This window comes from Saccopteryx bilineata, chromosome X (genome assembly GCF_036850765.1).
Source record: "Saccopteryx bilineata isolate mSacBil1 chromosome X, mSacBil1_pri_phased_curated, whole genome shotgun sequence".
NCBI lineage: Eukaryota > Metazoa > Chordata > Mammalia > Chiroptera > Emballonuridae > Saccopteryx > Saccopteryx bilineata.
Window position 1 is genome coordinate 104,365,332 of NC_089502.1, and position 14,355 is coordinate 104,379,686.

At 42.7% G+C, this 14,355-nt stretch overlaps 1 pseudogene; it reads left to right on the top strand.

Moving 5' to 3' along the window:
- Nucleotides 1–3,067: 3,067 nt before the first annotated feature.
- Nucleotides 3,068–5,167, top strand: LOC136317362 (probable E3 ubiquitin-protein ligase DTX2 pseudogene; annotated as a pseudogene).
- The last annotated feature ends 9,188 nt before the right edge of the window (nt 5,168–14,355 follow it).

A 14,355-nucleotide genomic window follows, 5' to 3' on the forward strand; every position in this document is an offset into this window, starting at 1 on the left:
TTATGTCTCGCTGGTTCCTTTTTATAGTGTCTATATTCTGCTCTTTATTGAAGTTCTCACTTGTTAATTTAGTATCCATATAATCATTGCTTAAACATTATGTTTGATAAATTGCTTATCTACATTTCATTTAGCTCTTTATCTGGAGATTTCTCCTGTTATGTTTTTGGGGCCTGTTTCTTTTTCTTCCCATTTTGGTTGCCTCTTTGTGTTTGTTTCTATGTATTAGATAGATCAGCTATGACTTCCAGTCTTCATGGAGTGACCTTATGTAGTAAATGTTCTGTTAGTTTTAGTGGTGCAATATCCTTGATCCCTTCAGCTGTGTGCTCCAAGAATGTCCTCTGTTTGGGTTATGTGGGCCCTCCTATTGTAATTGAGTCTGGATTGCTATTGACTTTTTGTGCATGAGATCAACCCTTAGGCTGACTGACTGTGAGGCTCTACCTCCACCAGAATGTGCAAGCTCCTATGTAGGTGCTGTCCACAGGAAGTAGAATTCACCTCAGCTGGGTGTGGTGCCTGACGTGATCTCCCTTTGGATATGGTTCTTGTAAATCTAACTGGATCCTGCTCTGATATTGTCTGAAGGTAGTCACTAGGTTTGTTGGTTCTGGGCCTCTTGAAAGGAAACCTGATGCAGGTCAATGTAAGATGTTGCCTGTGACTGGCTCTTTGCAACCTGTTTAGAACTATAAGCAATCCACAGTTTGTGTCTGCCTCTGCTGGGCTTAGGTGTGCACTGGAAGGACAAAGCTGCACATCAAGCTTTTACCAGCACTGGGCCTGGGGGAAGGTCAGCAGAAATCACAAGGCACTCCAAGATCTGCCTTTGGCTGCCTCCAACTGCTGGCTGCCTGTTAGGCTCAGGCAATGAATGAGCCTATGGTGGGGTCAAGAAGATAGGACTAGTGGGTATCACCTCAAGGGGAGATGCTGATGAGGCTTCAGGAAAGGTGGTGGGTGTTCCCCCACCTCTGAGCAACGGTTCTCAATCTGTCCCAGATTTTGCCTCAACTTTAGCAGGGTAGAGAGACACTAGGAGTCTGACAGGTGGGACCTCTGGAGCCCGGATGGTTGGTCTGCTGACAGCCAGGATAGTGGTTCTACTGCATCTCCTGTGAGGGGGAAGCATCAGTCAGATTCATGGCAACTGGGGGAAAGGGCCCCTGCCTCAAAGCCAGGCAAGTGAATCCCTGTCATCTCTGTTTCTGTCTAGACCTCTACTCCCTGGCGAAGGCAAATGACTCCTCAGCAGGGCCTAATCTTCACACAGTGGGGTTAGAGGAAGTCTAGAGGTTAAGGCAATTGCTTTCCTCAAGGCTGGTGCCATACAAAGGGGAGTGCTCTACTTAAGAAAGGTGGTGACTGCTGTAGTGGAAAAGTAACTCAACACAGGAATGCTGGTAGTTGTTCCTCACCCTGTATCTCTCCCAGGAGCCCCAAAACCCAGATTTTCCTTATGAAACTTTAGTACATTCAGCCTTCCCTTCACTAAAGACCAGGGTAAGTGGCTGCAAATGAGATTTTGTGTGTTGGTCCTTTAAGAGTTTTCCCATGTCTCTGCAAACCCATCTCATTCTTGCACACAGAAACTTTGCTACTTTTCACAGCTAAATGCTATCTGGGTGCATCTTCCCCAGCTCTAGGCTGGGGATCTGGGCTTCAGATTTTGGCCCCACACTGCTCAGGGAGATATCTCTGCAGCAGAGATATAACCCCAGAAACTCAGCCACTGCTTAAAAAGTGGGGCCAGCCCTTCTTGCATCTCCACCCTTCATATCAATCTTTATGGGGCATTGTCAGTGAATCCTTGGTTATAAGACTCCTCTTAATTCGGTCTTGACTTGGTTATTCTGGATGATTGTTCTTAAATTTAGTTGTAACTCCAGTTTTTTTCCTGTGAGGTGGTGACTAACATCCACCTACTATACCATTATCTTGGATATCAAGAGATATTTAAGATATGGAATTGACAGAGTTTGGTGATAGAATGTTGGGGTGTGAGTGGAAAGCTCAAAGGAAACTCATATATTTTGTCACTTGGGTGGATGGTGTAAAAGATACTAAGGTGGAAGAGGCTGGATGAGAATCAAGTTTAGTGGAGGGGATAGGAGTTCACTAATGTTCATTTTGAGGTGTGTGCAGTAATTGCCTGCTGATACCAATGCAGATGACAACAGAATACCCAACAAGGGATAGTTTACATAAATGGGGCTTACACTTTCACAAAACCAAAGGCCTAGATAAAAGTGGTTGTTGGATTTAAAATGTCAATGCTGCCCTGGCCACATGGCTCCGTTGGTTAGAGTATCATTCTGAAGCAAAGCACAAAGGTTGCTTGTTTGATCTTCGGTCAGGGCACATAAAACAACAGCTCGATATTCCTGTCTCTCTCCTGCCCTCTCCCTTCCTCTCTCACTGAAATCAATAAAATAAATATTTTAAAAATTAAAATGTCAATGCTGACAGCCCCATCATTCTCTTGACTTTTCTCCTCATGGTCACAAATGCTGTTCAAGGAATCCAAGTCCATGACAGGAAGGGAAAAGCAAGAAAGGGTTTTCTTTCTTTGAGACTTTGTCATTTTGTTTAGAAAGGGAGGATTTCTTTATTAGAATTCCTATTACATCACATTAGCCTCCCTTGCATGCCTATACTCAAGTCAATTAATAACTAAGAATTGTGAACAGGGAGCGCAAGGAAGCTGCGACGCGGAGTTTCACTCCGGCTGTCTTCTCCTCAGAGTCGGAGTGGCAGCCGGAGTCGTCCCCAGGCGGAGCCAGAGCTGCAGCCCCAGGGCGGCGGTGCTCTCATCCTGCCCCCTCGCCCTGGTCAGCTCGATGGGAACCCGAACAAGTCATTCCTCCTAAGGATCTGGTGTCTCCATCAAGAAGGGACAGTTTGTGCCAGCTCTCCAGAGAGAAAAGAAATCCAGTGGAGGTATGGAAGAAACAGGATCAGAACTATGACTTCAGGAAGCTCAATCTTGCACCTGTCTCTGAGGTGAATTAGAAGGAGACACAAGAGTTAGGGAAGCCAGTGGGAGAGAATACTTATCAAGGTCTACTGGAAACACTGGGCAATGAACCGGAAACACCAGCTCAGAGTGGTCTGAAGCCGTTTGGGAAACAGGGAGTGCTGGGGAAGATGGCCATGGCCCCAAGCTCCTCCCTGGCTCAGATGTACACCAGCCCTGTGGCAGTGGCTGTGTGGGAGTGGCAGGATGGCCTGGGCACCTGGCACCCCTACAGTGCCACTGTCTGCAGCTACATCGAGCAGCAGTTTGTCCAGCAGAAGGGCCAGCGCTTTGGGCTGGGGAGTCTGGCCCACAGCATCCCCTTAGGTCAAGCTGATCCCTCGCTGGCCCCTTACATCATCGACCTCCCCAGCTGGACCCAGTTCCGCCAGGACACTGGCACCATGCGGGCTGTGCAGAGGCACCTGTTCCCACAGTATTCAGCCCTGGGCCGGGGCATTGTCTGGGAGTGGCTCAGTGACGATGGCTCCTGGATAGCCTATGAAGCCAGCGTTTGTGACTATCTGGAGCAGCAGGTGGCCAGGGGCAACCAGCTCGTGGACTTGGCATCTCTGGGGTACAACTACATTGTCAACTATGCCACCTACACACAGACCAACAAGACTTCGAGCTTCTGTCGTAGTGTGCGACGCCAAGCAGGTCCTCCTTACCCAGTGACCAACATCATTGCTCCACCAGGCCACATGGGAGTTGTCTGCTCTTGCCATCAGTGCCTCAACAATGGTGGAACTGGCCCTGTGTCAGGTCACTACCGCCACTCCATGACCAGCCTCCCTGCATACCCTATCCCTCAGCCCCCCCAAAGGACTGCTGTTGTCTTTGGGGCCCACCAGGCCTTTGCCCCATACAATAAGCCCTCACTTTCTGGGGCCAGGTCTGCACCCAGGCTGAACACCACCAACCCCTGGAGTGGGGTGCTGCCCTCCTTGGGGCATCAGTCCTTTTACTTCTCCAGCCTCTCCCACCTGGGACCTCAGCACCAGCCCCCAGGATCATCCACTGCCAGTGGAGCCAGTGCCTCCATCCCCAGCGGTTCTGTGAGCAGCCCTGGGAGCGTCCCTGCTACTGTGCCCGTGCAGATGCCGAAGCCCAGCAGGGTCCAGCAAGCCCTTGCAGGAGGGACTCCAAAGCCAGAGCCAGAGCAGGTGCTAAGAAACTACACTGAAGAGCTGAAAACAGCCCCCGATGAGGACTGCATCATCTGTATGGAGAAACTGTCCATGGTGTCTGGGTACAGTGATGTGACCAACAGCAAGGCCATCGGGCCAGCATCTGTAGGCCGCCTCACCAAGTGTAGCCATGCCTTCCACCTGCTCGGCCTGCTGGCCATGTACTGCAATGGGAACAAGGATGGAAGTTTACAGTGTCCTTCCTGCAAAACCATCTATGGAGAGAAAACTGGGACGCAACCTCGGGGGAAGATGGAAGTGTTCACCTTCCAGGTGTCCCTCCCTGGCCATGAGGACTGCGGGACAATACTCATAGTTTACAACATTCCTCATGTCATTCAGGGCCCTGAGCACCCCAACCCCGGAAAGCCATTCACCGCCAGAGGGTTTCCCCGCCAGTGCTACCTTCCGGACAATGCCCAGGGCCGCAAGGTCCTAGAGCTGCTGAAGGTGGCCTGGAAGAGGCGACTTATCTTCACAGTGGGCACATCCAGCACCACGGGCGAGACTGACACGGTAGTGTGGAATGAGATCCACCACAAGACAGAGATGGACCGCAACGTGACGGGCCATGGCTACCCCGACCCCAACTACCTGCAGAACGTGCTGGCTGAGCTGGCTGCCCAGGGGGTGACTGAGGACTGCCTGGAGCAGCAGTGACCCACCGGCCTGGCAGCCAGCCACCGTCCCCGCTGTGGCTAGGCTGCCCCTGGGATGGGCAGGCAGGAACGTGCCTTTCCTTGGAGGCTAAAATGTTTGTTGGGGGTTTGGGCATTTTCCACCAAAGCTGGGGCTTCTCCTGTTTGCCTTTCCTTCCTCTTCCCCTCCAGGCCTGGGTCTGCATGGGAATCAGGCAAGCCTGGGGAGTTGTACTTGTGGGGGCTTAAGATGCAGCTACCTCAGTGCTGGGGGCCTGGCACGAAGTGAGGAGAGACCACCCCACCCCCAGCCAGGGGCAGGCATGGATCTGGGTTAGCTTCTCATACCTCAGATGTTCTGTTTGCAATAAATGCCCAATAGCCAAAAAAAAAAAAAAAAAAAAGAATTGTGAACACTATTGCTAATTTAGATCAGTTCTTATTTCCTCCATGAAATCAAGGAATCTCTGAAATAGCTGTATGGAAAAGGTTGGGCATGAAATTATCAAGCAGCCCAAGAACAGTGATTGCCTAAACATAAAAAGGGGATGTCTATGACTTTTGGTTATATGGACCTAGAGAGGAAAAGAGAATTCTAGATTGGAAATATAAATCATGCTGTCACCTGCCAGGGAAAACCTGGTGGCATAAAGTCAAATCACAGAATTTCCCTCCTCCAATTCCTGACAAAAGAAACCCAAAAGAAAAAAAGCAAAATCCAGCAAAAATCACACCAAGTCACAACAAAACAAAAAAGGAACCTCATCCTCTAAATTTAAAAAGTGGTAGAGCCCAGACCCTCCCAGCGACTATTCACCATGACCACTATTATCACCATTCTGCAAACCCTGAGATGGTACCCTGAGATGGACAGCTAGACAAACTGCTTACAGTGTAGTCTTGAGAAGGGGGCAAGTTTTCTTCAAATAAAGTAAGTGTTGCCTGACCTGTGGTGGCACAGTGGATAAAGTATCAACCTGGGAATGCTGAGGTTGCCAGTTCAAAACCCTGCACTTGTCTGGTCAAGGTACATATGGGAGTTGATGCTTCCTGCTCTTCCCCCCTTTCTCTCTTTCTCTCTCTCACTCACTCTCTCTCTCCTCTCTAAAATGAATAAATTTTTTAAAAAGTATGAAGGCGGGAGAATTCACCCATTGCATATCAAAGACAGATTTACATTTAAGTATGAGCAAGATGAAAAAAAGTAGGCTATTATGCAAACTTAGTAAAGCCAAATAGTAAACAGGCATACAGTATGCAAAGACAGGTTTAAACACCTAGTTTGAAGGAAATCTCAACCACAGGGATGGAAGAAAATTGATCACTAATGCATCTTCCTACAGAGAACTTAAAAACATTTTCTCATGCACTGAGAGATGTCTAAAATGATGTTCACCTAATCTTAATGATGGTCGTTTAGGAGTGTGGCATTTTAAAGGTTTTTTTCTTTCTTCTCTGTACTCTTCTGTATTGCTTGAATTTCCTATAACGAGCATTTTTTAAAAAATAGCACAGGTAGTACTTAAATCCATAGATGTGTGTGAAATGTCTTATGAAGAAAGCATAAAATGCAGATTAGAAGATATTTCTGAGGAATTTTTGTGTTTAGTGATTGCTTATAGTAAAATTTTGCTGTCATTTTGCTGTCAAAAATATACTCAGAAAAGTATCCAGGAGTGCTAAACCAATTATGATAAAGCCAGAATGTGGTTAAAATGGGAGTGATAAGCTTTATGTTGAATTCTGATGAGAAGTCAATGAGATGAAGACTAAAAAGTGGCCACTGAATTTATTAACCTATTGGTCATTAATCTTATCAAGAGCACTTTTAGGAGTGGTGGAGACCCAACCAAAATGACATGGTTTTAGAAGTGCATCAATAGTAAGGAAATGAGGACAGTTCCACATCAACTATTTTTTTTAATACACATAAGTGTATTTTAATACTTGTGAGATGGAGCCATTAGAGATGGAAAGGTTTTACTATAGCAACAAGGGAATAATCATTAAAGCAAGATTTTCAAAATGCAGGAAGGGAATTAAGTGCAAGTAGTGGATGAGTTTTAGATAACAGGAGGGGAGAGTAGGTTGTGGCAAATGAAGATAGGATTATATACTGAGTGGTGCAAGGTGATGTTCACCTGTGTTGTAGTATGTCTCAGTACTTCCTCCCTTTTTATGGCTGAATAATATTCCATTTTATTGATATAACACATTTTTCATTCATGCATCTGTTGATGGATATTTGGCCATTGTGAACAGTGCTGGTATGAATATTCATGTACTACCATTTGTTTAAGTACCTGTTTTGAACCGGGCGAGGCATACACCCATGAGTGGTTTTGCTGAGTCATATGGTAACTCTGTTCAAATTTCTGAGGAACTGCCATACTCTTTTTTACACGGGCTGCACCATTTTATTCTCATAACAATATACAAGAGTTTTGATTTCTCTATATCCTTGCCAACAAGTTGCTTTCTGGGTTGTTTTTTTTTTTTTTTTTTTTTTAACAATTATAGCAATCCTAGTGGGTGTAAAGTAGCATCTCATTGTGGTTTAGATTTGGAATAACAAAATGACTAATGATATTGAGTGTCTTTTCATGTGTTTGTTGGCCATTTGTATATCTTTGAAGAAATGTCTATTTGAGCCCATGTTTTAATCTGGTTGTCTTTCTGTTGAATTGTAAAAGTTATTTATATATCCTAGATATTAGCCCCTTATCAGATATATAATTTACGATCATTTTCTCTCATTGTATAGGTGATTTTTCTACTTTCTTCTTACTGTACCTTCATGTATAAGATCTTTTAATTTTGATAAAGGCCAATTTATTGATGCTTGTCCTTTTAGTGTCACATCTAAGAATCCATTGCCAAATCATAAAGATTCACTCTTTTCTTTTCTTTTTTTTTTTTTACAGGGACAGAGAGAGTCAGAGAGAGGGATAGATTGGGACAGACAGGAACGGGGAGAGATAAGAAGCATCAATTATCAGTTTTTCATTGCGACACCTTAGTTGTTCATTGATTGCTTTCTCATATGTGCCTTGACCGTGGGCTTCACCAGGCGAAGTAACCCGTTGCTCGAGCCAGCAACCTTGGGTCCAAGCTGGTGAGCTTTTTGCTCAAGCCAGATGAGCCTGTGCTCAAGCTGGCAACCTCGGAGTCTCGAACCTGGGTCCTCTGCATCCCAGTCCAACGCTCTATCCACTGCACCACCGCCTGGTCAGGCTTCACTCTTATTTTAAGTTATATTTTTAATTCTTACATTTAGTTATTTGGTTCATTTTGGGTTACTTTTTGTATATATTCGGCTGTACAAACACCATTTGTTGAAGAGCATCTTTTATTGCAGTTGAATGGTCTTGGACCCTTGTTGAATTAACCATATATGTATGAGTTTATTTCTGCACTCTCAATTCTGTTATTTTTATGTCTATATTTATGCCAGGACAACACTACTTTGATTACTGTTTTTTTGTTTCCAAGAGATAGACAGGAAGGGAGAGAGATAAGTATCAACTCATAGTTGTGGCACTTGTAGTTGTTCATTGATTGCTTTTCATACATGCCTTGACCAGGGGGCTCCAGCCAATCCAGTGATCCCTTGTTCAAGCCAGCAACCTTGGACTTCAAGCCAGTGACCATGGGATGTCAATGATCCTACGCTCAAGCCAGCAACCCCATGCTCAAGCTGGTGAGCCTGCATTCAAGACAGATGAGCCTGTGCACAAGCTGGTAACCTCAGGATTTCAAACCTGGGACCTCAGTGTCTTAGGTTGACATTCTATCCACTGTGCTACCACTGGTCATGCATGTGTTATCTTTTAAAGTAGGAAATTGTGGTGCTCTCCCTCCCAGGAGCACACTCATGCCTTCTTGTTCCCCCTTCTTTTCCTCCTCTTATTCCTCTCAGGCATGTTTTCCTTGCTTTTCTTTCTCCTAAGCTCTAAGGGACCCCTCAAGACTTTCAACTAGGGGAGCAGTGGACAGAGGCAGCGCATTCCATTCAGCTAATCTCCTGAACCTATCTCCAAGGCTCTTTTTCTTTGCCTGCTCAATCTCTTCTAAGTGTATTCCTGCATGACAAATAAATTCTCCCTTTACATGCTGCAAAATAAATAAATAAAATAAATAAGAAACAAATAAAATAGGCAACTGTGAGTCTTCCAATTTTGCTCGTCAAGATTGTTTTGGCTATTTAGGGACCTTTGAAATTTCTTATGAATTTAAAATTGGCTTTTTCTATTTTTGTACAAAAGGCCATTGGAATACTTCAGTTACATCTGGAAGTGGCAATGAATGCAGTGCTTGAAACAGAAGGACTGCATAAAAGTCTGTTTAAGAAGCAGTTAGATATACAGATTCCCTCCTCATTCTGTGAACTAGTGATTTATCTCTCCTGTCCAGGCTCAAGGATTATTCTAAAGAAAAGGTGACACAGAGAATTTCTAAAATGGGAAGCTCAGAGCATAAAGGTAGGAATCCTATAACGCAACAGGAGTTAAGGAAATATGTTCAAAAGAGTTTATCAGTCACCTGAAGAAAGTCTCTAACATGAAAGATAAAGAAGGACGAGAAGAAACTTGAAGGAAACTGTGCAGGAAGAGGAAACCTCTTTTTAAAAGCTATTAACCACTCCTCAGAATAAGATAAAATAATATCCATGTAATAAAAACAGAATACTATTTTTAAAACAGAAAATGTGCACTTGGAAATTAAAAATATATTCACAGAAATGAAAAACTTTTTAGAAGAGTCAGATGATATGTTTGAAATCTCCCAGAAAATATATCCAAATTATATATGTATACTAAATTCCAAATAGTAGGGATCCTACAAAGAACAGGTAAAAATGAAAGAAAAATTAAAAAGTTAAAATAAAATTCCTAGAACTGAGGGTTATATATTTCCAGCTATAAGAAAATGTGACTGGTACTTTCAAGGATCAGCAAGGAGACCAGTGTGGTTAGACTAAATGGACAGTGAAGAAGAGGTCAAAGAGTTGACAGGGGTAACAGCTAAGGCCTGGGAAGATAAGGATTTAGTTTTACTCTGAGTGAAGTGAAAAATCATTCTAGAATTTTGAGCTAAGGAATGATATGATTTTACTCATATTTTAAATAATTTTTTAGAAATTATAAGAACTGTTGCAAAGACAGTTCAGAAAGGTATCATGTTCATCTAGTTTCCTATAATTATAGACAATATTACATTGTTCTGAGAAAGAGAGAGAGAAAAGAGACTAGAAATTTGACGTTTTTGCACCGTTGGCTATTATCATTTTATCATGTGTATATTCGTGTAATCACAACGAAGATGAAGCACTCTTCCATCTCCATAAAGATCTCCCTCATGCCTCTCTTTTATAGTTACACTCCCTACTTTCCCTACTATCATTCCTAACCTGTCAACCAATATTTTTTTCCATTTCTATAATTTTGTCATTTCCAAAATATTATATAAGTGGGATCAACAGTATATCACATTTAAAGATTGGCCTTTTTTCTTCAACACAATGATGCTGAGACCCATCCAAATTGTTGCATGCATCCATAGTTTACTACTTTTGGTAGCTGAGTAGTATTCAATGCCATGGATGCACCACAGTTTGCTTAACCATTTACCTACTGATATACATTATGTGACCTATTGGAACTGGCCTTTTTATTTTCTTTTGACTCAACATAATGCCCTTTATGTCCATACAAGTTGTAAGTATCAAAAGATCATTTCCAGTTTTGAGCTATTACAAATAGAACTGCTATGAACATTTGTGCACAGGATTTTGTGCAGACATGTTTTCATTTCTTTAGGGTAAATGTCTAGAAGAGGAATTGCTGGGTCATATAATAAGTGTATGTTTAGTATTTTGGAAAACTGAAAAACTGTTTTCCAGGGTGGCTGTACCATTTTTGCATTCCCATCAGCAATGTATTACAGATCCATTTTCTTCTGTTTTGTAAGCATTTGGTATTGTCATATTTTAGCTGTCCTAATAGGTGTAGAGGACAATTTTCATTTTCCCTAATGGCTAATGATATTGAACATCTTTAATGTGTTTATTTTCCATCCATATATTCTCTTCAGTGAAATGTCTTCATGTTTCTAAATAACTTCTGTAAATTATAGCTGACATACAGTATTATATTGTTTCAGGTATACAACCTAGTGAATAAACATTTATACAATTTACAAAGTGATCACCTCAATAAATCTAGTAGCCATCTGGCACTATACATAGTTATTACAATAGTACTATATTCCCTATGGTATACTTTACATACCCATAATTATCTTGTAACTACCAATTTGTGTTTCTCAATCCCTTCACCTTTTTCACCCAATGTCCCGAATCCTTTCCATTCTGACAACTGTCAAAATGATCTCTGTGTCTCCAAGTCTGTTCCTGTTTTGTTAGCTTACTTTGCTCTTTAGATTCCAAATGTAAGTAAAATAATATGGCATTTGTCTTTCTTTGACGTATTTCACTTGGCACAATGCCCTCCAGGTTCATCCATGTTATCACAAATAACAATATTCCATTTTTTATAGCCAAGTATTATTCCAATGTATATATGCGTCACTTTTTTGTTACCGATTCATCTACTGATGGGCAGTTTGGTTTATTCCATATCTTGGCTATTGTAAATAATGCAGTGAACATATGACTGCACATGTATTTTCTTTCTTTTTTTTTTTTTTTTTTTTGCACATGTATTTTCCAATTACTGTTTGGTTTCTTCAGATAAATGCCCAGAAGTGAGATTGCTGGGTCCCTTGTTGTCTCTTGTTGTAACCTCTTTTAAAGTCTATTTTGCCTAGTAAAAGTATTGATACCCCATTTTTTCCCCATTTTCATGAAATCTTTTTCAATCCCCTTTACTTTCAGTCACTGTGTGTCTCTTGATCTAAAGAGTCTCTTGTAGATAGCATATGTATGGGTCTTGTTTTCTTATCCATTCAGCTGCCCTGTGTCTTTGGATTGGAGCATGTAATCAATTTGCACTTAAAGTAATTTTTGATAGGTATTGGTTTATTGCCATTATATTATTCATTTTTTGTGACAGAGAGAGGGACATATAGGGACAGACAGACAGGAGAGAGATGAGAAGCATCAATTCTTTGTTGCGGCACCTTAATTGTTCATTGATTGCTTTCTCATACGTGCCTTGACCACGAGGCTACAGCAGAGCAAGTGACCCCTTGCTCAAGCCAGCGACTATGGGGTCATGTCTATGACCCCATGCTCAAGCCAGCAACCCTACAGTCAAGTCAGATGAGCCTGCGCTCAAGCTGGTGACCTCATAGTTTCGAACCTGGGTCCTCTGTGTACCAGTCCCATGCTCTATCCAGTGCGCCACTACCTGGTCAGGCTATTATACATATTTCTAATCATTTTTTCTTTTTCTTCTTAAAGAACCTTTAACATTTCTCATAATACTGGTTTGGTGATGATGAACTCTAACTTTTTCTTCTCTGGGAAGCTATTTATATCTATCCTTTGATTCTGGTGTTTTTTATTTGTTTGTTTGTTTTGCAAGAGATAGAGACAGGGAGAGAGATGAGAAGCATCAACTCATAGTTGCAGCACTTTAGTTGTTCATTGATTGCTTATCATATGTGCCTTGACTAAGGGGCTCAAGCCAGCAATCTTAGGCTCAAGTCAGCGACCTTTGGGCTTAAGCCAGTGACCATGGGATCATGTCTACGATCCCATGCTCAGCTGGCAGTCCTACACTCAAGCTGTTGAGCCTGTGCTCAAGCCAGGGTGAACCTGCCCTCAAGCCAGTGACCTCAGTGTCCTAAATCAACACTCCATCCACTGTGTCACCAGTGATCAGATCAGAGTGTCCTTTAATTTTAAATGATAGCTTTGCTGGGTAGAATTAGCCTGTTTGTAAGGTCCTTATTTTTTTTATCACTTTGAACATTTTGTACCAATCCCTTCTGGCCTGCAAACTTTCTGTTGCTAAATCAGCTGACAGTCTTATAGCTGGGTTTTTGTTTTGTTTTTTCTTTCTTGCTGCTTTTAAGATCCTCTCTTTATCTTTAACCTTTGGCATTTTAATTATGATGTATCTTGGTCTGGGACTCTTTGGGTTCATCTTGTTTGGGATTCTTTGCATTTCCTGGACTTGTAATTTTCCTTTTCTAAACCAGGGAAATCTAATTCACTATTGTTTCAATTCCTTGCTCTCTTTCTTCTTCTGGCATCCCCATGATGCAAATATTGGTATGCTTGTTGTCATCCCAGAGCCCCCTAGAACTATCTTCATTTTTTGGATTTTTTTTTCTTTTTGCTGTTCTGATTGGGTATATTCTGATACTTTATCTTCCAAATTACTGATTTGATCCTCTTCTTCATATAATCCACTGTTAATATTTTGTAATGTATTCTTTGTTTCATTTATTGCATTGTTTCTTTCTGACTGGTTCTTTTTTTATGTTTTCCATCTCCATTTTTATGTTTCCCATCTCTTTGTTGGTGCTTTCACTGAGTTGACCTATTTTTCCCCTATGTTCATTAAGTAACCTTATAAATCAGTGTTTTGAACTCTGCATCTGGTAGATTGTTCATCCTATTTAATTTTTGTCTTTCTGGAGTCTTGTTCTGTTCTTTCATTTGGGACACATTTGTATCTTCATTTTGTTTGTGTTCCTGGGTTTGTTTCTATATATTAGGTAGAGCTGCTACAAATTCCAGGCTTGGTAGAGTGGTCTTACATAGTAGGTGTCTTGTGGGATGCTGTGGTGCAGCCTCCCTGGTCACCTGAGGGGGAAAATCCAGGTATGCTCCTTGTGAAGGCTGTGTGCATCCTCCTGTTAATAGTTCAGCCTTAATTGCTATTGGAAAGTCAATGGGAAGAAGCAACTTCCATGTCAACTGACTGTGATGACAGGCCACAACAACAGCAGAGGAGATGCTGTTCAAGTGCTCACCCAATAGAGCAGGACTAGCTTCAGTGGGGCTCTGGTGTTTTCCGAGTTCACCTCTTAAATATGTACCTTGTAGAGGTGGTTGGGTGGAGGTCTGGTGTGGTCTAAAGCTGTCCACTGGGTGCACTGACTCTGGGGCCTTCTGGGAGGTGCATACCAATGTCCTGGTCAGACATTGCCTGTGCCTTGCCACCCAACAGGATCTATAAGGCAATCCATAAGTGCCTGCCACTTGTGCTGGTCTTGAAGGTGCCTGAGAGAGACCAACTGCAAACCGAGGCCAGCAACTGCCAGTGCTGGGCCTGGGGCCACTTAGCAGTAAGTACTGGGCATGCCGAGGCCAGATGCTGTTTGATTGCAGTTTGTGGACCTTCAGGAAATTTTAGGAAAGTTAACTGAATGAGCCAAGACATACTGTTTTTACGGGAACACCACAGGAAGCAGTTTAGGTGAGCCCACATATTGGGTGGGGTGGCATATCAGGGAATCACCAAGATGGGGCAATCAGTGTTAGCCAGGTTAATGGAGACTCAGACATGGCCCTCACCTTCTCCTGCAGGGGAGG